This window comes from Rattus norvegicus, chromosome 2, assembly GCF_036323735.1.
Source record: "Rattus norvegicus strain BN/NHsdMcwi chromosome 2, GRCr8, whole genome shotgun sequence".
Classification (NCBI taxonomy): domain Eukaryota; kingdom Metazoa; phylum Chordata; class Mammalia; order Rodentia; family Muridae; genus Rattus; species Rattus norvegicus.
Genome location: NC_086020.1, coordinates 87,933,392 through 87,959,999, shown reverse-complemented (window position 1 = coordinate 87,959,999; position 26,608 = coordinate 87,933,392). Strand labels below are relative to the sequence as shown.

General features: G+C 39.2%; 1 pseudogene; it reads right to left on the bottom strand.

The window, feature by feature from the left end:
* The window catches only part of Sirpb2l1 (signal-regulatory protein beta 2-like 1), a 67,622-nt pseudogene extending 41,807 nt beyond the window's left edge, over positions 1-25,815 (bottom strand).
* Positions 25,816-26,608: the final 793 nt, after the last annotated feature.

Genomic DNA, 26,608 nt, shown 5'->3' with positions numbered 1-26,608 from the left:
GGACCATTGGTTGTTGTTTCCTGTTGTACTTTTTGTTGCAAGTGAAATTATATTTTTGTGGTTATCTTCTTTTGGGTTAGTTGAAAAAGATTACTTTCTTCCTTTTTCTAGCATGTAGTTTCCCTCTTTGTGTTGGAGTTTTCCATCTATCATCCCTTGTAGTGCTAGATTTGTGGAAAGATATTGTGTAAATTTGGTTTTGTTGTGGACTATCTTGGTTTCTCTATATGTGTTCATGGAGAATTTTGCTGGTTATAGTAGCCTGGTCAGGCATTTCTGTTCTTTTAGGGTCTGTACGACATATATCCAGGAACTTCTAGCTTTCACAGTCTGTTGAGAAGTTTGGTGTAATTCTGATACGACTGCCTTTATATGCTACACTTGACTTTTTCCCTTGCTGCTTTTAATTTTGTTTCTTGGTTTTGTGTATTTGGTGTTGTGACTCTTATATGAAGGGAGGGATTGCTTTTCTGGTCCAATCTATTTGGAATTCTGTAGGCTTCTTGTATGTTTGGGGGCATCTTGTTCTTTAGGTAGAAATGTTTTCTTCTATAATTTTGTTGAAGTTATCTACTGACCCTTTATGTTGATGTCTTTGTTAAGGTCTTATTGCTGTGAACAGACACCATGACCAATGTAAGTTGTATAATGGACAACATTTAATTGGGGCTGGCTTATAGGTTCAGAGGTTCACTCCATTATCATTAAGTTGGGAGCATGGCAGCATCGCAGCATACAGGCAGGCATGGTACAGGAGGAGGTGACTTCTACATCTTCACTCAAAGGAAGCCAGGAACAGACTCAGCATCCTAGGAAGGGATAAGAGGAGGGTCTTCAAGACTAACCACATAGTGACACACTTCCTCCAACAAGGCCACATCTTCTAATAGTGCCGTACACTGGGCCAAGCATATGAAACCATCACATTCCACTCCCTGTCCCAAGCATATGCAAACCATCACAGTTAGGAATCTTCCCTTTCTTTTATACATATTATCCTTAGGTTTGGTCTTCTCATTGTGTCCTGGATGTCCTGTATGTTTTTGGTAGGAGCTTTTTACCTTTTTCATTTTCTTTGACAGCTATGTCAATGTTTTTTTGGTATCTTCTGACCCTAAGATTTTGTCTTCTATCTCTTGTATTCTGTTGATAATGCTTGTGTCTATGACTCCCGATCTCTTTCTTAGGTTTTCTATCTCCAGAGATGTCTGCCTTTATGATTTCTTTATTGGTTTTATTTCCATTTTTAGATCCTGGGTGGTTTTGTTCAATTCCTTCACATGTTTAGTTGATTTTTGTGTATTCTCTTTAAGGGCTTCTACCTGTTTACCTGTTTTGTCCTGTATTTCATTAAAGTGGCTATTTTAGGGCTTTTTTCCCCTCCATCATTATTAACTTGGATATTTCTTATTTACATTTCAATTGTTGTTCCATTTCCTGGTTTCCCGGCCAACATCCCCCTAAACCCTCCTTAACCAATCATACTCCCACCATTACCAACCTCCCCCCAACAATCACATTCACTCGGGGTTCAGTTGTGGCAGGACCAAGGGCTTCCCCTTCCACTGGTGCTCTTCCTAGGCTATTCATTGCTACCTATGCGGTTGGAGCCCAGAGTCAGTCCATGTATAGACTTTGGGTAGTGGCTTAGTCCCTGGAAGCTCTGGTTGGTTGCCATGTTGTTCATATGAGGTCTTGAGCCCTTTCAAGCTCTTCCAGACCTTTCTCTGATTCCTTCAACGGAGGTCCTGTTCTCAGATCAGTGGTTTGCTGCTGGCATTCGCCTCTGTATTTGCTGTATTCTGGCTGTGTCTCTCAGGAGAGATCTACATCTGGATCCTTTCAGCCTGCACTTCTTTGCTTCATCCATCTTATCTAGTTTGGTGGCTGTATATGTATAGGCCACATGTGGGGCAAGCTCTGAATGGGTGTTCCTTCAGTCTCTGTTCTAAACTTTGCCTCCCTATCCCCTCCCAAGGGTATTCTTGTTCCCCTTTTAAAGAAGGAGTGAAGCATTTGCATTTTGGTCATCCTTCCTGAGTTTCATGTCTTCTGTGCATCTAGGGTAATTCGAGCATTGGGGCTAATGTCCACTTATCAATGAGTTCATAACATGCGTGTTTTTCTGTGATTGGGTTACCTAACTCAGGATGATATTTTACAGTTCCATCCATTTGCCTGTGAATTTTGAAAAGTCATTCATTGTTTTTGATAGCTAAGTAGTATTCTATTTTGTAGATGTACCACATTTTCTGTATCCATTCCTCTGTTGAAGGCCCTCTGGGTTCTTTCCAGCTTCTGGCTATTATAAATAGGGCTGCTATAAACATAGGGGAGCATGTGTCTTTGCTATATGTTGGGGCATTTTTTGGGTATATGACAAAGAGAGGCATAGCTGGGTCCTCAGGTAGCGTAATGTCCAGTTTTCTGAGGAACCTCCACACTGATTTCCAGAATGGTTGTACCAGTTTGCAATCCCACTAACAACGGAGGAGTGTTCCTCTTTCTCCACAACCTCGCCAGCATCTGCTGTCACTTGAGGTTTTGATCATAGCCATTCTGACTGGTGTGAGGTGGAATCTCAGGGTTGTTTTGATTTGCATTTCCCTTATGACTAAAGATATTGAACATTTCTTTAGATGTTTCTCAGACATTCGGCATTCCTCAGCTGAGAATTCCTTATTTAGATTTGAACCCCATTTTTAGTAGGGTTATTTGTCTCCCTGCAGTCTAACTTCTTGAGTTTTTTTTTTTTTATATTTTGGATATAAGCCCTCTATCAGTTGTAGGATTGGGAAAGATCTTTCCCCAATCTGTTGGTTGCCGTTTTGTCCTAACAACAGTGTCCTTTGCCTAAAAGAAGCTTTGTGGGGTTGGGGATTTAGCTCAGTGGTAGAGCGCTTGCCTAGCAAGCTCAAGGCCCTGGGTTCAGTCCCCAGCTCCGAAAAAAAAAAAAAGAGAAAAAAAAAAGAGAGAGAGAAAAAAAGAAGCTTTGCAGTTTTATGAGATCCCATTTGTCGATTCCTGATCTTAGAGCATAAGCCATTGGTGTTTTGTTCAGGAAATTGTTTCCAGTGCCCATGTGTTCCAGATGCTTCCCTAGTTTTTCTTCTATTAGTTTGAGTGTGTCTGGTTTGATGTGGAGGTCCTTGATCCACTTGGACTTAAGCTTTGTACAGGGTGATAAGCATGGATCGATCTGCATTCTTCTACATGTTGCCCTCCAGTTGAACCAGCACCATTTGCTGAAAATGCTATCTTTTTTCCATTGGATGGTTTTGGCTCCTTTGTCAAAAATCAAGTGACCATAGGTGTGTGGGTTCATTTCTGGGTCTTCAATTCTATTCCACTGGTCTGTCTGTCTCTGTACCAATACCATGCAGTTTTTATCACTATTGCTCTGTAATACTGCTTGAGATCAGGGATAGAGATTCCCTCAGAATTCCTTTTACTTTTAAGGATAGTTTTAGCTATCCTGGTTTTTCTTTGTTATTCTAGATGAATTTGAAAATTGTTCTTTCTAACTCTATGAGGAATTGGGTTGGAATATTGAAAGGAATTGCATTGAATCTGTACATCGCTTTTGGTAAAATGGACATTTTTAGTATATTAATCCTGCCAAACCATGAGCATGGGAGATCTTTCCATCGTCTGAGATCTTCTTCAATTTCTTTTTGCAGAGGTTTGAAGTTCTTATCCTACAGATCTTTCACTTGCTTGGTTAAAGTCACACCAAGGTAATTTATATCATTTGACACTATTGTGAAGGGTGTCATTTCCCTAATTTCTTTCTTGGCTTCTTTCTCTTTTGTGTAGAGGAACCTACTGATTTATTTGAGTTAATTTTATACCCAGCCACTTTGCTGAAGGTGTTTATCAGGTTTAGTTGTTCTCTGGTGGAACTTTTAGGATCACTTAAGTATACAGTCATATCATCTGAAATAGTGATATTTTGACTTCTTCCTTTCCACTCTGTATCCGTTTGATCTCCTTTTGTTGTCTGATTGCTATGGCTAGTACATCAAGAACTATATTGAGTAAGTAGGGAGAGAGTGTGCAGCATTGTCTAGTTCCTGATTTTAGTGAGATTGCTTCAAGTTTCGCTCCATTTAGTTTAATATTAGCTATTGGTTTGCCGTATATGGCTTTTACTATCTTTAGGTATGGGCCTTGAATTTCTGTTCTTTCCAGGACTTTTATCATGAAGGGGTGTTGAATTTTGTCAAATGCTTTCTCAGCATCTAATGATATGATCATGTGGTTTTTATCTTTCAGTTTGTTTATGTAGTGGATTACCTTGATGGTTTTCCATGTTAAACAATCCCTGCATCTCTGGAATGAAGCCCACTTGATCATGATGGAAGATTGTTTTGATGTGCTCTTGGATTCGGTTTTTAAGAATTTTATTGAGTATCTTTGCATTGATATTCATAAGGGCAATTGGTCTGAAGTTCTCTTTCTTTGTTAGGTCTTTGTGTGGTTTGGGTATAAGAGTAATTGTGGCTTCATAGAAGGGATTCGATAGCGCTGCATCTGTTTCAATTTCATGGAATAGTTTGCATAGTTTTGGTATGAGGTCTTCTATGAAGGTCTGATAGAATTCTGCACTGAACCTAACCGGACCTGGGCTCTTTCTGGTTGGGAGACTTTTAATTAGTGTTTCTATTTCTTTAGGAGTTATGGTGTTGTTTAAATGGTTTCTTTTTTTCCTGATTTAATTTGGGTACCTGGTATATGTCTAGGAAATTGTTCATTTCCTCCAGATTTTCAAGTTTTGTTGAATATAGGCTTTTGTAGTAGGATCTAATGATTTTTTAAATTTCCTCTGGCTCTGTTGTTATGTTTCCCTTTTTCATTTCTGATTTTGTTAATTTGGAGACACTCTCTGTGTCCTCTGGTTACTCTGGCTAAGGGTTTATCAGTCTTTTTGATTTTTCTGGACGAAACAGCTTTTGGTGCTGTTGATTCTTTGTATACTCCTTTTTGTTTCTTCTTTGTTTATTTCTGCTCTGAGTTTGATTATTTTCTTCCTTCTACTCCTCCTGTGTGTATTTGCTTCTTTTTATTCTAGTGCTGTTAGGTGTGCTGTCAAGCTTCTGATATATGCTCTCTCCTGTTTCTTTCTGCAGGCCCTCAGAGCTATGAGTTTTCGTTTTAGCACAGCTTTCACTGGGTCCCCTAAGTTTGGGTATGTTGTATCTTCATTTTCATTAAATTCTGAGAAGTATTTAATTTCTTTCTTTATTTCTTCCTTGACCACATTATCATTGAGTAGAGCATTATTCATCTTCCATGTAAATGTGCACATTCTTTCCTTACTGTTATTGAAGACCAGCTTTAGCCGGTGGTGGTCTGATAGGATGCATGGGATTATTTCTATATTTCTGTGTTGTGGTTTGTCCTTAAGTTAACTGTATTTTGATGCTAATTCCACTGCCCCAAGGACAGCTGCCTAGTCACATACTCAGGAATCAGGTGACTTGATCAGAACCTTTTCCCCATTGAATTTGTAAAGTACAGGTGAGGGGCTGGTACAGGATAGAAGGAGGCCTGTCATTGGAGGAGAAGGAAGGATGGGAGGGAGAGAAGTTTGAAGGAAGAGGAGGAGACTAGGACAGAGAATGGAGGAGACAGGAGAGACGGAGAGAAGGAGAGAAGGGAGAAGCCATGGCAGGTGATGTTAAGATTCTGCTCTGTGTATTTACAATATTCCTAAGGGATGGATGGTACCGGACTTTGTTTGTCTAAGTGGGCAATTATATCTTATCAATTGTGTCTAAGATTATTGTGTTGTGTGTTCTTTTATGTGGGGGTTTGAGTGTAGGAAAGTGTGGCTGGGATGTGTTTCCACTGAGATATCTAGCAGATATCTTGAGACACCGCAGTGCAGACCTAGTGGGGTAAAAGACACCAATACTTTTTGATTTTTATACTTTTACAACAACATTTCTGTATCTGGTGAGGCCTGTTTTATGACCAATTATATGGTCAACTTTGGAGAAAGTACCATGAGATGGTGAGAAGATGGTATATTCTTTTGTTTTAGGATAGAATGTTCTATAAATATCTGTTAAATCCATTTGGTTCATGACTTCTCTCAGTCTGTCTATGTCTCTGTTTAATTTCTGTTTCCATGATCTGTCCATTGATGAGAGTGGAGTGTTGAAATCTCCTACTAGTATTGTGTGAGGTGCAATGTGTGCTTTGAGCTTTAGTAAGGTTTCTTTTATTTATGTAGGTGTCGTTGTATTTTGAGCATAGATATTATAGGATTCATCTTGATGGATTTTTCCTTTGATGAATACTACGTGTCCTTCAACTTCATTATCAGCTGTTATTTTAAATCAAAATCTTGCTTGTCCAGTGTTTAGAAGTATCCAGTGCTTGTTGTGGTGGGGGAACAGAATTCTGATGATGCATGTGTTCTTGGTTTCTGTTTCTTAATTTCTTGCCCTTGCCTCTCACCATGTACTTATCTCTGGTGTTAACTATTCTTGCTGAATCTCACATTGGATTTTCCCTCCTATAAGCCTGTGTGCCCATTCTACTGGGAGACCAGCTCTCTCCCCATTTGATCTGGGAAAAGAAAACTGTAGTTCAGAGTCAATTCAGGGTGCTGGCAGAGACTAGAAGTATCCTGCCCCTGATTTCTCCTTGGTACCTGTCTCCTGTGAGCTCCAGACAGATTTCTCTTGGGCCATTAATATGAGCAAAAATTCTGGCATCACGTGTGCTTTCAGGTGTTTCAGCTCTTCTGAGAAACTAGCTTTCTCCTAGTGGGATCTGCGAAGAGAGGGGTGTGATGCAGGGTCAGCTCAAGGCTCAGGGAGCAACTGGATGCACACATTTGATTTTATAAAAAGAAGCTACTATCAATGAACAATGAAAACATATTAAAGCAATGGTACTAGTCTATCTTGGTGTCTGCATTGAGGCAAATGAAAATAGATTCATTTTTATCACCCTGCACAAAACTTAAGTCCAAGTGGGTAAAGGACATCAACTTAAAACCAGATACCTTAGATCCTTAGATGAGAAATTGGGGGAAAACACATGAATGCATTGGTACAGGAGACAGTTCTAATACCAACAATTGATAATTGGGGCCTCATGACACTTCCGACTTCTGTAAGGCAAAAGACACTGTCAATAAGACAAAACAGCAGCCTGCAGATTGGGAAAAGATCTTAACTGACCCTACATCTGACACAGGGCTAATATCCAAAATTTACAAAGAACTCAAGATGGTGGACTCCAACAACCCAAATAACCCAATTTAAAAAATTGAGTGAAGTACTAAACAGTGAATTCTCAACAGAGAAATCTTGAATTGATGAGAAATACTTAATGAAATATTCAAAGTTCTTAGTCATCAGGTAAATACAACCCAAAACATCTCTGAGGTTCCTTCTTATACCCATAAGAATGGCTAAGGTGAAAAAGAACCTCAAGAAAGAGCACACGCTTTTGAGGATGTCTAAAAGAGGAACACTTCTTCACTGCTAATGGGAGTGCAAATTTGTACAACCATTATGGAAATAAATTTGATGGCTTCTAAGAAAACAAGAAATAATTCTACCTCAAAACCCAGCTATACTGGTCCTGCACATATACACAAAAGATGTTCCCACAAAGACACTTGCTATGCTCATAGTAGTTGTATTCGTTAAAGCCAGTAACTGGAAACAACTTAGATAATCCTACAATAAAAAATGAATAAAGAAAATATGATGGATTCATACAATGGAATACTGTACAGATATGAAAAATAAAGACATCATGAATTTTGCAGGTACCCCTTTCAGAAAATTGTCTCCAATGCATTCAACAATGTTTCCTAAATTCATGATGACTTAAAAAGCATCACATGGCCAAACACCATTTAATAACACTATTAATCATATTCTGTTATGCTTGCAGACAGGCTATGTCTTCTGAGAGACTCCATCATGCAGTTGACTCAGACAGATAGAGCCAAACAGTAGATGGAGGTTGGGCACTCTTATGGAAGAACAGGAAAAAGAATTGTGTGCCCTAGAGGGAATAGAAACTCCACAGGAAAACCAACAGAGTCAAATAACCTGAATCCTTGGTGCTTTCAGATTCTGAATCACCAAATGATGTACACACATAGTCTGGATATAGGACTTCTTTCACATTTATAGCAAGCAGATGAGCAGCTTGGTCTTTATGTGAGTCCTGAAAGACTAGAGTGGGGGTTATCCCAAAAGCTGTTGCCTGTTCATAAGATCAGTTCTACTACGTGGGCTACCGTGTCTGACATCAGTTGAAGAGGAAGCATCTAGCCTCTCAGAGACTGAAGAGCCAGGGTAGAAGGGATACCCATGGGGAACCCACCTGCTGAGAGAGATGAATGGAGGGGGATAAGTTAAACATTGTGGGAGGGGTGGAATGGAGGAAACAGTGAGCCAGATGTAAAATGAATAAATAAAAAGTAAAATATTTTGTAAAATAAAGAGCTATATATTTGATCTGAGGTGATTTGATTATGAGAGACTCATTTTTGTATGCAGTACCCAAAGGCAATATGGCATATTGAGCAATTTCAACTTTAAAAAAATAGAAAATGATCATAAAATCAACTTTATGAAAATGATAAGTGTCCTTGAGGAAGAAATGAATAGCTGAAATGGGATGGAAAACAAAACAAAACAAAATTATTGTGGTAACCCAGGCATAGAAAGACAAACGTAATATATACTCTCTTATAAGTGGATTTTAGCTGTAAAATAATTTATAATTATGCTACAATGCAAAGACTCAGATAGACTAAGTAGAAAGAAGGGCTCAAGAGTGACACATGAATCTCCCTGGGTGGGGAAAAAAGAATAGATTTGAGAAAAATGGAAATGGGGAGGTGGCATGGGTATGGGAAGAGGAGGGATCTGGTGGCTGAAGAAAAATGGATATTGGGACAAACACCTGAGTTGGGGGGGGGTGCATTTGAGGGATGAGGTGGAAATATATCAATGGAAATGCCCAGGAATGAGGGAGGAGGAACTTAGCCAAGATTAGTAGCAAGGGGGGGATATGGAACCTAAACTGGCCATCAAATATATGGTATGATTAAGATTTTATGATTGAATAATGTTATCCAAAGGAAATAAGAACTTTGTTTAAATTTATCTATTAATATATTATAGTATATTATCATATCATTTTATATAAATATAATATGTCCTCTGAAAAAGCTGGAACCCTCTGGCCTCTGAATTATATTAATATTAACTTAGATATAATAGCTTCCTATAAAGATTATGGCTTTAAATAACAGGCATTTATTATTTTATGCTGTGTGGTTCAGAAGTTCAAATTTGGTGAGTCAAGGCAATGAAAATGAGGTCACATATCCCCAGTGTCCAGGAAGCCCAGATTCTGTCCTTGAATAATGTGGTTTCCTGAGGATACTCTCCTTTATTGTTTTCACATCACTGAACCATTTTCTCAGTATCTCTGACTCTCATAACTCTGACAGTTCAGACCCCTTCTTGCCTGGACTTTGATGATCAGTAAAGGCTGTACTGGACTGGATTCACTGTATTATACTACTTGACCAAAACTATACAATCTTCATTTAAAATATGAAAAGAGCAAAGGGAAAGTATGGAAAAGCAGTAAAGAAAGTGGTGTCTGAATAGCAAAATAAGAACACAAAACAGAGAGAACCTGTAAGCAGAAACAAAATGATGTTGGAAAGTCAAGATGTATGGTAAGTTAAATATTAAATTTACAAAGTATAGAGAAGGATTTGAGCATTTTATGAAAAAATACAAATGTGGAAATGGGTACAGTAATATTATTTACAAGTTCAGGGACAGTGGTCAAAAATAGGGAAGAAAATAATTTGGATTGTGGGCATATTATTTATAAAATATTGTCTCAAATCTTCCTATTTTGATAAAATAGAAGTATAAATCTAACATTGTCAACTAATTCATTTGATATAAACTCATAGAAAGTCACACTAGCATACATTATAATTCAAATGAAAACCAGCAGACTACTAATCAAAGGCTGAAAGCAGAAAAGGCATGATTCATCTCTTTCAAGATTCTGCAAGGTAATATAAACACAGCTCATTCAGAAATGATGACATTCAGTAAGCAGTGGAATTGTGTGTTCATTTAATAGAGAAAATACATCCAGAATTTAAATAAAAAATGGATTCTACATACAACACTAAGGAATCAATCTCAGTTCATTATGATATCTGCTTTGCAGGGAATGCTAATGAGCTTCCATGGGCCAAAGTAAAAGATTCATAGAGTAATCATAGTAGTGAAAGACAATATAAGTTTTGGCTGTATAGTGATTTCTACATTTTGGTAAAGTATGCTGAGTCCAGAGTTTTCACTTTGTTTTTGGATAATGCTGGCTCTAATCTTCCACCTTGGCGGTATCCAAAAATCTTAGATTAGGCTCTACATCGGTAGCTGATGAGAAGTAGAGGGATAGCTTCAGCCTATACAGTCACTATTATGCCTGAAACTGTTATGTCTGATGGTGAAACTCAGCTTCCCTAGATAAATGAAGCCAAAAGCAAAAGGAACTTTGAAACGTTAAAACTTTATCTAATAAACTAATGCAGGTTCTAATAAGCTTGAGCATACTATTAGGATGTTATCTGGTGAGAAACTAACATATTGTGTAAACCTATGCAGTAATTTGTATTTTGGCATAAGTAGTTACACAAAACTAATATTTTAAAATTTCATAATTTGTTCCAATTGGAAATACAAAAACAATATACCAAACTTATAGCCTAAAATATCTGTGTCTGAATAGGATAGACATCAAAAAGTCTTATTAGCTTCTGGATTAAGATAATATAAAACAACAAACTGAAAAAGGAAGCAAATCTTAAAATTTTATCAGCTTATAATAATGGAAAACAACATTGCAACTTAAAATTTTATTTAACACTGTAATTTATAATGTGTAACACAGAGTAGAAAAACAGTATTATAGCTTGCTTTTCTAGTAGAATTATCTAGAAATAATCATGTGTGATATTCATGCCTCTGCAATATTTCTATTAGCATAGATTCACTATCATAATGAAAAACCAAAAAATACAATAAATGTTTTAACACTTTTAAATTAGATGGTAAATTTAATTCTATAAGGATACAATGGCAAATATGGGAAATTCTGAATATCAATGGCATGTGCCCAGGATCCACCTCATCTGACATGTAAACTTTATAAAGCACTGACCAGCAGCACTTTTAGGCACCCAATTATTGACACTAAGGAACTCATCAAGGGAGGGTCTATAATATTGCCTATCTGGGATGAGAGTACTAAAAACTAAACTAAGTATTCAGATATCTGTGCAATTTCATTAACAAAGGGGATTTGAGAATCTCAACTAATTTTGTTTGCATGGCTGTGTACAATTATAGGTAGTGGAACTATCCAGTTACTACAGTTTAGCTGTTATAAGGGGACTAACTGGCATCTTTACAACAACTATGCTTGGTACAATGCCCCTTCACCTTCACTCTTTCATCCCCAAAGACCAGGCTGCAGTGCCCTTGTACTATCTAGTGAATTGCTTCTGACTTGATGCTGGTTGGGTTGTTGAAGGACAGACAATTCTTCAGGTCCTCCGCTCTGAGTGCACAGAAATCTCAGGATACTAGCACAGGGATTGCAGGGTCACTGTCCAACCTTGGCAGAAGAATGTTGACAAGAACAAGCAAGGCCCTGGAGTACCCCATGATTCAGGAGAAATGTATTTCACCTCAGAGGAAAGTAGAGCATATTTCATAAGAATAAGAACCAAGTTTGCTTCATCTCTTCTACAAAAGGTTATGTGGTTCTCTACGTGGGCATGTGTTAATGCTAGGAACAAGAACTGGTGGTCTTGGAATATCCACCACAGCATTACTTATATAAGTCCCGAAAGAATCTTTGTTCAATCATCAGATAGAAATAATCAGTTTGAAGCTCAGATCAGGGTATGGTGCTTTTCTGTTCCAAGCCTGAAGTGGCTTCCATTCTCTTGGACTAAAAAACTCTGTCCAGGAAAATGGGAAGAAACTCTTTGGCAAAGGTTATTTCCTCCATATATTCTGAAGCCTTCAGTGAGGCCCTACCAGAATGTTTGGCTACATGATTCACTATCACATCTTTTAAATCATTTTATCCATGTATCTTTTTATCAAATTTACTCTTCTTCATAATGCTCACCCACTCTACCTTGTTTTTAACATCTAAGCCAACAGTGCCTCCTTATCTATAGACAATAGGACATAATTCACATATATTTTAAAATATTATACATTTCATCCTTTTTCTTAATTATTTTCCTTAGAGGAATTTAAGATATATATATGTGACTCTGTCTCTACTTTTATTCTCCAGTGCCACATATGTTCACCAAATAACCTCTAGTTTCTTGTGAGTATCCAACAAATATCTTCCCTGTGTATTATTCGTCCAGTGTAATATCTTCCTATGATATTGAAAACCATTTTAATTAAGTAATCTGTGGACTAGAAACATGCATCAATGGGCAGAAATGCCCTTGGTCCTGTGAAGGCATATTTCACCACTGTAGGGTAATTCCAGGGTGTTGAGGTTGGAGTGTGTGTGTGTGAATGGGATCATCCTCATAGAAACAGGGGGAGGGGGATGGAAGATGGGAGAGGGGAAAAGGGGATAATATTTGAAATGTAAATACACAAAATATTCAAAAAATAAAATTATTAAAAATAAAAGAAAATAAACCAAATTTCTCATGAGAATAACATTTTCAAGAAAAGCTATTTGGATATAATGATGAAGGGCTCAGGTAAAGAAAATCATCAACTCTCTTCTCATTTCACACAAAAGTTCATGGGATTGATCAAAGTTTCTGGGAAGAGTGATTGCTAATCTCATGACCTCCATCAGGCAGATTAATTCCAACATACAGCTTTAATCACTTCAATTAGTGCTGTTTGTGAATCTCATTCTTTTTCTGTATTTGTGTCTCTGTGAAAATAACATTAACTTGAGTCGTTGTTCCACATGATGTAGGAGTACTTCCCACAGTATCACATGCAAATGTCATAAAATTAAATTGTAATTTCTCAGTTGGTTTGCTGAGTCATGAAACCTTCAACTGAGATCAGATGATATGCACAGAGACATAGAGCTAGGTACAGTTTATTAAATTATGTCTAGCTCTAGATACAGATGGGAATCTGGATATAATAATTGCTTGCTGAATTAGCTTTTATATGAATTGAAAAATAACTGGAAACAGAAATTCAAGTGAATTAATATTTCCTCTGATTCATTATTTCAGAGTCAATTATTCTGATGATTGACTGTTCCATTTTAGACTACAAATCTTCTGTAAGGCAAAAGACACTCTCCTTAGGACAAAACGGCAACCAACAGATTGGGAAAGATTTTTTCCAATCCTACAACTGATTGTGAGCTAATAAACAAAATATACAAAGAACTCAAAAAGTAAGACTCCAGAGAACCAAATAACCCAATTAAAATGGGGTACCGGGCTAAACAAAACATTCTCACCTGAGGAATATTGAATGGCTGATAAGCACCTAAAGAAATGTTCAACATCTGTAGTCATAAGGGAAATGCAAATCAAAACAACCCCGAGATTCCACCTCACAACAGTCAGAATGGCTAAGATCAAATACTCAGGTGACAGCAGATGCTGGCGAGGATGTGGAGAAAGGGGAACAGTCCTCCATTGTTGGTGTAATTGTAAACTGGTACAATCACTTTGGAAATCACTCTGGAGGTTCCTCAGAGAATTGGACATTGAACTACCTGAGGACCCAGCTATACCTCTCCTGGGCAAATATCCAAAAGATTCTCCAACACACAACAAAGACACATGCTCCACTATGTTCATAGCAACCTTATTTATAATAGCCAGAAGCTGGAAAGAACCCAGAGGCCCTTCAACAGAAGAATGGATTCAAAAAATGTGATACAGCTACACAAGGGAGTACTACACAACTATCAAAAACAATGACTTAATAAAATTCACAGGCAAATGGAATGAACTGGAAAATATCATCTGAGTGAGATAACCCAATCACAGAAAAACACACTTGGTATGCACTCATTGATAAGTGGATATTAGCCTAAAACCTCAAATTACCCAATATGAAATCTATAGGACACAGGAAGCTCAAGAAGAAGGATGGCCAAAATGCAGATGCTCCCACTTCTACTAGAAAGGGGAAAATTATCCATAGTAGGCGGTATGGATGCAAAGTTCAGAGCAGTGACTGTAGGAATGGCATTCAGAGCCTGCTCCACATGTGGCCCATATATCATATATATGTATTTATACACAGCCACCAAAACTAAAACAGATTGATGAAGGTAAAAATGCATGCTGAAAGGGACCGGATAAATATCTCTCCTGAGAGACACATCCAAAGCATGTCCAATACAGAGGTCAATGCTAGTAGGATATCACTGCACTGAGAACAGGACCCCTGTTAGGGGAATTAGAGGAAGAATTGAAAGAGCTGAAGGGTTTCCAACCCCATAAGAACAACAATGCCAACCAACCAGAGCTTTCAGGGACAAAATGCCTACCGCAAGACTATACATGGACTGACCCAGCGCTCCAACTGCATATATAGCAGCCTTGTTGGGGCACCAGTGGAAGGGGAAGCACCTGGTCCTGCCGAGGTTGGATCCCCAGTGCAGGGGAATGTTGGGGGGCGGTAAGTAGGTGGAGGGGGAGAACACCCATATTGGGGGGATGCATATGACAGCTGATGGGCAGGAAACCGGGAAAGGGTTTCAAATGTAAGCAAGTAAAGAAATATATCTAATAAGAAAAATTTTTTAAAAAGAACACAGCAGCAACACAGAATCTTCTTCACTGAGATATTGTTTCTTATTCTTCACATGTCTATTGGTATAATCCTTGTTCAGGTAAGATGTAGACTGGGCAAGTTGTATTTAAATATATAGGAACGCACAGATAAGTATGAGTTGTGTGTGTGTGTGTGTGTGTGTGTGTGTGTGTGTGTGTCAGAGAGAGGGAGAGAGAGAGAGAGAGAGAGAGAGAGAGAGAGAGAGAGAGAGAGGCATTAAAGACATCATGGATTTTGAAAAGAAGAACAAAGACATCTAGTAACTATTAGTTTCAAAAACTATATAAATCAGAGAGCTTCAGGAAGTGCTAAAATCATCATTGAGACTTATCTCTTTTTGTAGTCTCAGGTCCAGTGAGTGTGTAATGAGGACATTTTGAAACAAAGACTTCTACAAGGTTAGATTGCATAGCACCTCAACCAAAGTAGAGCATGGAACTGCTAAGCCAGATCAGAAATTATGGAGTCAGTCATGCAATCTTACTCATTGAGAGAGAGAGAGAGAGAGAGAGAGAGAGAGAGAGAGAGAGAGAGAGAGAGAGAATTCCTTCTGTTTCAATTTTGTGGAATAGTTTGAAGTGTATTGCTATTAGGTCTTCTTTGAAGGTCTGACAGAATTCTGCACTAAAACCATCTGATTCTGATTTTGGTACAAAAAAATCCCAACTCAATTCTTCAGAGAGATAGAAAGACCAATCCTCAAATTGGAAAACCAAAAACACAGGATTGCAAAATCTATTCTCAGCAACAAAAGAACTTCTAGGGGAATCACCAAACTGACCTCAAGATGTACTACAGAGCAATAGTGATAAAAACAGCATGGTATTGGTATAGAAACAGATAGGTAGATAAATAAATTAAATTGAAGACCCAGAATTAAACCCACATAACTATGGTCACCTGATCTTTGACAAAGAAGCCAAATTATCCAATGGAAAAAAGACAGAATGTTCAACAAATGGTGCTAGCAGATACTGGATCACCAACCAGGCCGCATACACCAGCTGAGATGAGGCCCCCAACACATATACAACAGAGGTCTTCCTAGTCTGGGTTTAGTCAGAGAAGATGTACCTAACCCTAGAGAGACTGGAAGTCCCAGGAAATATAGAGTTTTGGTCGGGTGGTGGGGAGGTGGTGTGGGGACATCCTCATGAAGATGGGGCCAGGAAGAGAGTCAGGGAGGAGGTATGGGATGTGGAACAGTCCAAGGGTGGACAGGGAGGGGAATAAAATCTGAAGGATAAAAATAAATACAAAATTAAAAAAGAGGAAAGCAAATTGATCAATTCTATCCTCCTGTACAAAGCTCAAGTTCAAGTAGATCAAGAACCTCAACATAAAACCAGATATACTGAATATAATAGAAGAGAAAGTGGGAAAGGGCCTTGAACACATGAGCATAGGGCAAAATTTCCTAAAGAAAACATCAATGGCTTGGGCTCTAAGACCAACTTTTGACAAATGGGATCTCGCAAAATAAGCTTCTATAAGGCAAAAGACACCATCCATAGGACAAAAACAATAACTTACCAATCAGAAAAAGTTCTCTACTAACCCTACATTCAATAGAGGGCTAATATTGAAAATATACAAAGAACTCAAGAAGGTAGACTTCAGAAAAAAAATAACACTATTAAAAATGGGGTACAGAGGTAAACAAAGAATTCTCAATCGAGGAATCTCGAATGGCTAAGAAGCCAATAAAGCAATGTTCACATCCTTAATCATCAGGGAAATGCAAATCAAAATGACCCTGAGATTCTACCTCACAGCAGTCAGAATAGATAAGATCCAAAAGTCAGCTCCTTTGTCCTTTTATCTAATTTCACCATTGTGGACTCTATGCTCAGTAAAATGGTTGGCTGCAAACACTCACATCTGTATATTAGGCTCTGGCAAAGCGACTCAGGAAACAGTTATATAAGGTCCTGTCAGCTTGCACTTCTTTGTATCTACAATAGCGTCTGAGTTTGATGACTACTTTTAGGCAGTCTCTGGATGGCCTTTCCTGCAGGCTTTTCTCTACACTTTGTCTCTGTATTTCCTGCTGTGAGTATTTTGTTTCCCCTTCTAAGAAGGACTGAAGCATCCACACTTTGATCTTTCTTCTTCTTCTTGAACTTCATGTAGTTTGTGAATTTGCGCTAATAGGAAGAACAACAATATCAACCAAGCAACCCTCCCAGAGCTCCCAGGGACTAAACCACCAACCAAAGAGTACAAGTTGAGGAGTGACCCATGGCTCCAAACGCATATGTAGCAGAGGAAGGCCATGTCTGGCATCAATGGTAGGAGAGGACCTAGGTCCTGTGAAAACTTGATGTCCTAGTCTGGGGGAATGTCAGTGCAGGGAGCCTGGAGGAAGTTGATGAGAGGGTGGATGAGCACCATCATAAAAGCATGGGATAGGGAGTTTCTAGAGTGATAACTGAGAAAGTGATAACATTTGAAATGCAAATAAAATTATCCAGTAAAAGAAAAAATCTTAGGGTGAAAACAGATGCTGGTGAAGATATAAAGAAAGAGGAACATCTTCTATTGCTTGTGGAATTATAAGCTGGTACAACTCTGGAAATCAATCTGGTGGTTTCTCAGAAAATTGGACATAGTGCTATCAGAGGACCCTGCTATACAACTCCTGGGAATATACCCAAAAGATGCTTCAACATATAAGGAGGACACATGTTCCACTATGTTCTTATCAGTCTTATTTATAATAGCCAGAAGCTGGAAATAATTCAGATGTCCCTCAACAGAGTAAGGGATACAGCAAATATGGTACATTTACAAAACAGAGTACTATTCAGCTACTAAAAACAATGACTTCATGAAATTCGCAGGCAAATGGATGGAACTAGAAAATATCATTCTGAGTAAGAATTCACTTACAGAACATAAGTGGTATACACTCACTGATAAGTGAATTTTAGGCAAAAAGCTTGGAATACCCATGATAAAACTCACAGACGTCCGGCCCGCAGCAGCTCTCTGCTCCCAAACCCCGTGGGAGAGAGACCTCACCGCCTGGTCAGGTGGGCACTCCTGAGGCTGCAGAGCAGAGGAGTCCACCAACACTGCCCACCACTGCCCACATCCCTGGCCCAAGAGGAAACTGTATAAGGCCTCTGGGTTCCCGTACGGGGAGGGCCCAGGAGCGGCAGGACCCCTGCGCCTGAGACACCGCCGGAACCTGAAGGAAACAGACCGGATAAACAGTTCTCTGCACCCAAATCCCGTGGGAGGGAGAGCTAAAACTACAAAGAGGCAGACACGCCTGGGAAACCAGAAGAGACTGCACTCTGCGCACATCCAGACACCAGAGGAAAACACCAAACGCCATCTGGAACCCTGGTGCACGGAGGCTCCCGGAAAGAGCAGCACAGATCTTCTCGGTTGTTGCCGCCGCGGAGAGGACTTAGGCAGTACCCCACGAGCACAGTTGAGCCTTGAAACCTCAGGTAGGACCAACTTTTCCCCTGCCAGTGACCTGCCTGGTGAACTCAAGACACAGGCCCACAGGAACAGCTGAAGACCTGTAGAGAGAAAAAACTACACGCCCGAAAGCAGAACACTCTGTCCCCATAAGTGGCTGAAAGAAAACAGGAAAACAGGTCTACAGCACTCCTGACACACAGGCTTATAGGACAGTCTAGCCACTGTCAGAAATAGCAGAAGAAAGTAACACTAGAGATAGTCTGATGGCGGGAGGCAAGCGCAGGAACCCAAGCTACAGAAACCAAGACTACATGGCATCAACGGAGCCGAATTCTCCCACCAAAATAAACATGGAATATCCAAACACACCTGAAAAGCAAGATCTAGTTTCAAAATCATATTTGATCATGATGCTGGAGGACTTCAAGAAAGACATGAAGAACTCCCTTAGAGAACAAGTAGAAGCCTACAGAGAGGAATCGCAAAAATGCCTGAAAGAATTCCAGGAAAACACAATCAAACAGTTGAAGGAATTAAAAATGGAAATAGAAGCAATCAAGAAAGAACACATGGAAACAACCCTGGATATAGAAAATCAAAAGAAGAGACAAGGAGCTGTAGATACAAGCCTCACCAACAGAATACAAGAGATGGAAGAGAGAATCTCGGGAGCAGAAGATTCCCTAGAAATCATTGACTCAACTGTCAAAGATAATGCAAAGCAGAAAAATCTACTGGTCCAAAACATACAGGAAATCCAGGACTCAATGAGAAGATCAAACCTAAGAATAATAGGTATAGAAGAGAGTGAAGACTCCCAGCTCAAAAGACCAGTAAATATCTTCAACAAAATCATAGAAGAAAACTTCCCTAACCTAAAAAAGAGATACCCATAGGCATACAAGAAGCCTACAGAACTCCAAAAAGATTGGACCAGAAAAGAAACACCTCCCGTCACATAATAGTCAAAACACCAAAGGCACAAAATAAAGAAAGAATATTAAAAGCAGCAAGGGAAAAAGGTCAAGTAACATGTAAAGGCAGACCTATCAGAATCACACCAGACTTTTCGCCAGAAACTATGGAGGCCAGAAGATCCTGGACAGATGTCATACAGACCCTAAGAGAACACAAGTGACAGCCCAGGTTACTGTATCCTGCAAAACTCTCAATTAACATAGATGGAGAAAACAAGATATTCCATGACAAAACCAAATTTACACAATATCTTTCTACAAATCCAGCACTACAAAGGATAATAAATGGTAAAGCCCAACATAAGGAGGCAAGCTATACCCTAGAAGAAGCAAGAAACTAATCTTCTTGGCAACAAAACAAAGAGAAGAAAAGCACACAAACATAACCTCACATCCAAATATGAATATAACAGGAAGCAATAATCACTATTCCTTAATATCTCTCAACATCAATGGCCTCAACTCCCCAATAAAAAGACCTAGATTAACAAACTGGATACGCAACGAGGACCCTGCATTCTGCTGCCTACAGGAAACACACCTCAGAGACAAAGACAGACACTACCTCAGAGTGAAAGGCTGGAAAACAACTTTCCAAGCAAATGGTCAGAAGAAGCAAGCTGGAGTAGCCATTCTAATATCAAATAAAATCAATTTTAAATTAAAAGTCATCAAAAAAAGATAAGGAAGGACACTTCATATTCGTCAAAGGAAAAATCCACCAAGATGAACTCTCAATCCTAAATATCTATGCCCCAAATACAAGGGCACCTACATACGTAAAAGAAACCTTACTAAAGCTCAAAACACACATTGCACCTCACACAATAATAGTGGGAGATTTCAACACCCCACTCTCATCAATGGACAGATCATGGAAACAGAAATTAAACAGTGATGTAGACAGACTAAGAGAAGTCATGAGCCAAATGGACTTAACGGATATTTATAGAACATTCTATCCTAAAGCAAAAGGATATACCTTCTTCTCAGCTCCTCATGGTACTTTCTCCAAAATTGACCATATAATTGGTCAAAAAACGGGCCTCAACAGGTACAGAAAGATAGAAATAATCCCATGCGTGCTATCGGACCACCACGGCCTAAAACTGGTCTTCAATAACAATAAGGGAAGAATGCCCACATATACGTGGAAATTGAACAATGCTCTACTCAATGATAACCTAGTAAAGGAAGAAATAAAAAAAGAAATTAAAAACTTTTTAGAATTTAATGAAAATGAAGGTACAACATACCCAAACTTATGGGACACAATGAAAGCTGTGCTAAGAGGAAAACTCATAGCGCTGAGTGCCTGCAGAAAGAAACAGGAAAGAGCATATGTCAGCAGCTTGACAGCACACCTAAAAGCACTAGAGCAAAAAGAAGCAAATACACCCAGGAGGAGTAGAAGGCAGGAAATAATCAAACTCAGAGCTGAAATCAACCAAGTAGAAACAAAAAGGACCATAGAAAGAATCAACAGAACCAAAAGTTGGTTCTTTGAGAAAATCAACAAGATAGATAAACCCTTAGCCAGACTAACGAGAGGACCCAGAGAGTGTGTCCAAATTAACAAAATCAGAAATGAAAAGGGAGACATAACTATAGATTCAGAGGAAATTCAAAAAATCATCAGATCTTACTATAAAAGCCTATATTCAACAAAACTTGAAAATCTACAGGAAATGGACAATTTCCTAGACAAATATCAGGTACCGAAGTTAAATCAGGAACAGATAAACCAGTTAAACAACCCCATAACTACTAAGGAAATAGAAGCAGTCATTAAAGGTCTCCCAACCAAAAAGAGCCCAGGTCCAGATGGGTTTAGTGCAGAATTCTATCAAACCTTCATAGAAACCTCATACCAATATTATCCAAACTATTCCACAAAATTGAAACCGATGGATCACTCCCGAATTCCTTCTATGAAGCCACAATTACTCTTATACCTAAACCACACAAAGACCCAACAAAGAAAGAGAACTTCAGACCAATTTCCCTTATGAATATCGACGCAAAAATACTCAATAAAATTCTGGCAAACCGAATCCAAGAGCACATCAAAACAATCATCCACCATGATCAAGTAGGCTTCATCCCAGGCATGCAGGGATGGTTTAATATACGGAAAACCATCAACGTGATCCATTATATAAACAAACTGAAAGAACAAAACCACAGGATCATTTCATTAGATGCTGAGAAAGCATTTGACAAAATTCAACACCCCTTCATGATAAAAGTCCTGGAAAGAATAGGAATTCAAGGCCCATACCTAAACATAGTAAAAGCCATATACAGCAAACCAGTTGCTAACGTTAAACTAAATGGAGAGAAACTTGAAGCAATCCCACTAAAATCAGGGACTAGACAAGGCTGCCCACTCTCTCCCTACTTATTCAATATAGTTCTTGAAGTTCTAGCCAGAGCAATCAGACAACAAAAGGAGGTCAAGGGGATACAGATCGGAAAAGAAGTAGTCAAAATATCACTATTTGCAGATGATATGATAGTTTATTTAAGTGATCCCAAAAGTTCCACCAGAGAACTACTAAAGGTGATAAACAACTTCAGCAAAGTGGCTGGGTATAAAATTAACTCAAATAAATCAGTAGCCTTCCTCTACACAAAAGGGAAACAAGCCGAGAAAGAAATTAGGGAAACGACACCCTTCATAAAAACCCAAATAATATAAAGTACCTCGGTGTGACCTTAACCAAGTAAGCAAAAGATCCGTACAATAAGAACTTCAAGACACTGAAGAAAGAAACTGAAGAAGACCTCAGAAGATGGAAAGAACTCCCATGCTCATGGATTGGCAGGATTAATATAGTAAAAATGGCCATTTTACCAAAAGCAATCTACAGATTCAATGCAATCCCCATCAAAATACCAATCCAATTCTTCAAAGAGTTAGACAGAACAATTTGCAAATTCATCTGGAATAACAAAAAACCCAGGATAGCTAAAACTGTCCTCAACAATAAAAGGACTTCAGGAGGAATCACTATCCCTGAACTCAAGCAGTATTACAGAGCAATAGTGATAAAAACTGCATGGTATTGGTACAGAGACAGACAGATAGACCAATGGAATAGAATTGAAGACCCAGAAATGAACCCACACACCTATGGTCACTTGATTTTTGACAAAGGAGCCAAAACCATCCAATGGAAAAAAGATAGAATTTTCAGCAAATGGTGCTGGTTCAACTGGAGGTCAACATGTAGAAGAATGCAGATTGATCCTTGCTTATCACCCTGTACAAAGCTTAAGTCCAAGTGGATCTAGGACCTCCACATCAAACCTGATACACTCAAACTAATAGAAGAAAAACTAGGGAAGCATCTGGAACACATGGGCACTGGAAAAAATTTCCTGAACAAAACACCAATGGCTTATGCTCTAAGATCAAGAATAGACAAATGGGATCTCATAAAACTGCAAAGCTTCTGTAAGGCAAAGGACACTGTGGTTAGGACAAATCGGCAACCAAGAGATTGGGAAAAGATCTTTACCAATCCTATAACAGATAGAGGCCTTATATCCAAAATGTACAAAGAACGCTAGAAGTTAGACTGCAGGGAGACAAATAACCCTATTAAAAATGGGGTTCAGAGCTAAACAAAGAATTCACAGCTGAGGAATGCAGAATGGCTGAGAAACACCTAAAGAAATGTTCAACATCTTTAGTCATAAGGGAAATGCAAATCAAAACAACCCTGAGATTTCACCTCACACCAGTGAGAATGGCTAAGATCATAAACTCAGGTGACAGCAGATGCTGGCGAGGATGTGGAGAAAGAGGAACACTCCTCCATTGTTGGTGGGATTGCAGACTGGTAAAACCATTCTGGAAATCAGTCTGGAGGTTCCTCAAAAAATTGGACATTGAACTGCCTGAGGATCCAGCTATACCTCTCTTGGGCATATACCCAAAAGATATCCCAACATATAAAAAAGACACGTGCTCCACTATGTTCATCGCAGCCTTATTTATAATAGCCAGAAGCTGGAAAGAACCCAGATGCCCTTCAACAGAGGAATGGATACAGAAAATGTGGTACATCTACACAATGGAATATTACTCAGCTATCAAAAACAACGGCTTTATGAAATTCGTAGGCAAATGGTTGGAACTGGAAAATATCATCCTGAGTGAGCTAACCCAAACACAGAAAGACATACATGGTATGCACTCACTGATAAGTGGCTATTAGCCCAAATGCTTGAATTACCCTAGATGCCTAGAACAAATGAAACTCAAGACGGATGATCAAAATGTGAATGCTTCACTCCTTCTTTAAAAGGGGAACAAGAATACCCTTGGCAGGGCAGAGAGAGGCAAAGATTAAAACAGAGACTGAAGGAACACCCATTCAGAGCCTGCTCCACATGTGGCCCATACATATACAGCCACCCAATTAGACAAGATGGATGAAGCAAAGAAGTGCAGACCGACAGGAGCCGGATGTAGATCTCTCCTGAGAGACACAGCCAGAATACAGCAAATACAGAGGCGAATGCCAGCAGCAAACCACTGAACTGAGAATAGGACCCCCATTGAAGGAATCAGAGAAAGAACTGGAAGAGCTTGAAGGGGCTCGAGACCCCATATGTACAACAATGCCAAGCAACCAGAGCTTCCAGGGACTAAGACACTACCTAAAGACTATGCATGGACTGACCCTGGACTCTGATCTCATAGGTAGCAATGAATATCCTAGTAAGAGCACCAGTGGAAGGGGTAGCCCTGGGTCCTGCTAAGACTGAACCCCCAGTGAACTAGAATGTTGGGGGGAGGGTGGCAATGGGGGGAGGTTTGGGAGGGGAACACCCATAAGGAAGGGGAGGGGGGAGGGGGATGTTTGCCTGGAAACCAAAGAATTATTATTAAGTATTAAATAAATTAAAAAATAAATAAGAGCATATATTTCAGTAAAAAAAAAAAAAAACTCACAGACTATATGAAGCTTAAAAAGAAGGAGAACCCAAGTGTGGATTCTTCAATCCTAGTTAGAAGGGGAAAGAAAATTTTCTGGGGAGATAGAGAGAGGTTGGGAGGGACCTGAGAGCAGGAAGAGGAGGAAATAGTGGGACAGGATCAGGTGTGGGAGAGGATGGGGAGAGAAGTACAAAGGATCAGGACATAGAAAGGACATGGGCATGAAGAATTGTTGGGTAGTCTCTGGAAAGCCCCAGATTCTAGGAAAACATGAGGCTCCTGGAACACAATGGAGAGAGCATAAACTGAAACACCCAACAAAGAAAGAACCTGTACAAACCAGATTTAAGTGTTCTGCATGGCCCCCGATTGAGGGATGAAGCCTCCTACCCATTTTAAAAATATTAACACAGAATTGCTCATGTCTAAGGGGAATGCAGAGACAAAGAGTGGAGCAGAGACTGAAGGAAAGGCCATCCAGAGACTGTCCCACCTACTGATCCAACCCATCTGCAAACTCAGACTCTATTGTTGATGCAAAGAATTGCAAGCTCACAAGAACTTGATATAGCTGTCCCTTAGAGGTTCTGCTACGGCCTGAACAATGCAGATACAGATGCTCACAGCTGACCATCTGAGCAGGAGACCACAATGGAGGAGTTAGAGGAAGGACTGAAGAAGTTGAAGGGGTTTGCATCCCCATAGGAAGAACAACAGTATCAATAAACGAATGCCTCATCCCCCAGAGCTCCTAAAGACCTAATTACTATCAAAAGAATACACATGGAAGGAACCGTGGCTCCAGCTGCTAATTTTGCAGAGGATTACTTTATCTGGCATTCATGGGAGGGGAACCCCTTGGTCCTGTAGAGGCTTGATGCCCCAGTGTAGGGGAATGCTAGTGTGGTGATGTGCGAGTGTGTGGGTAGGTGAGGGAGCACCATCATGGAAACATGGGGATGGGGCTGGGATAGGTGTTTTTCAGAAGGGAAAGTGGGAATTGGGATCACATTTAAAATGTAAATGAATAAAATGAATTTTTAATAAGGAAAAAGAAAAGAAAACCTGATAACATATAGGCACCGTGTAGAATATTACTAACCCCATTTGGCACAAATAGAAGAAGTTAAAGCTCACTGGAAAGGGTCCAAAAGAGCAGGGGTGTGTGGTAAACTGTTATGGATGAATCATTTATACTCTATTTATCAAAATTATGAATTCACATATCCACATGCCAGTTCAGGCAGTGCTCAGGATTCTGGATCTATTATGTAAGAAAATATTCTGACCTTCTCTGCTGTGAAAGTTCAGGTGACTAACTGGAATCCTTTACTTTCAAAGGTAAGAGTAGCTCAGAGACAAGGACATAATTCTATTCTTGGGGCATGCTTACCTTTAAGTTCCAGAAGGAGGATCAAGAGCAAGGAACTGTAAAGAATGTGGGTCCAGGTATCTAGGCGAAGCATGGTTGGGGTTAAGAAACCTCTTGTGATCAGAATCAGTTTTCATGAGATCCCAGCTTCTAATATGTAGAGAAAGGAAGTACTGTGACTTAGTATGCATAAGGGTCACACCAGTGTTTCATGAAAACAGGAACTATACTGCATATTTTGAAATAGATATTCAATGTTGCATGCAGCTGCAAGGAAGGAGTTCATATTTATCATTTGTTTTTACAGGGACTTAGATGTGTATAACATAATTCTTTCTCTTTCTCTGAGCTGGAGTCATATTATCTCCAGTATCTTGTCTTGCTAACACACCAGTTAGAATCCAGTACAAAAGAATGTTTCCCAAACACCTAAGATCCTAGATGTTGTTGATTTGTGTCAAATTTCTTTCCAAGTGTCACATAAAAGTTGTCAGTTGGGCCCATATACTATTTGTAGGAGCAGCTGCAGTAAACTCAGTAAACTAGCTGTTCTCTTGGAATGATACCCTGTATATTGTTTCCTGATATCAGGGTAAGTATAGTCCAATTGAAACTTAGGAGTCTTTTTCCTACACAAGCAAGTGAAATATGTTATAATTAGTATTAATTGCCAACTTCTCACAGATAAAGGAAGCCACAAGGGACATCTGTGAGAAATTGTTGAAGTGTGACTGTATCTTAGCACATCTGTGAGGGATTGTCTTTAGTTAAGTGTCTTGGGAAAACTCATCTTAATTTTGTGCAAAATATTGTCCTACAGAGTACACTGCAGTGTAAAACTGGGGAGAGACAGTTGAATACTAGCATGCTTGTATTAGTTCATTTGTCTCAGCTATTGTGACGCCCTGCCTCAATATCTTGCCACCTTGAAATCTTTGCAATGATGAACTGTAATTTGGATTGTAAACCCAATAAGCCCGGGATCTCT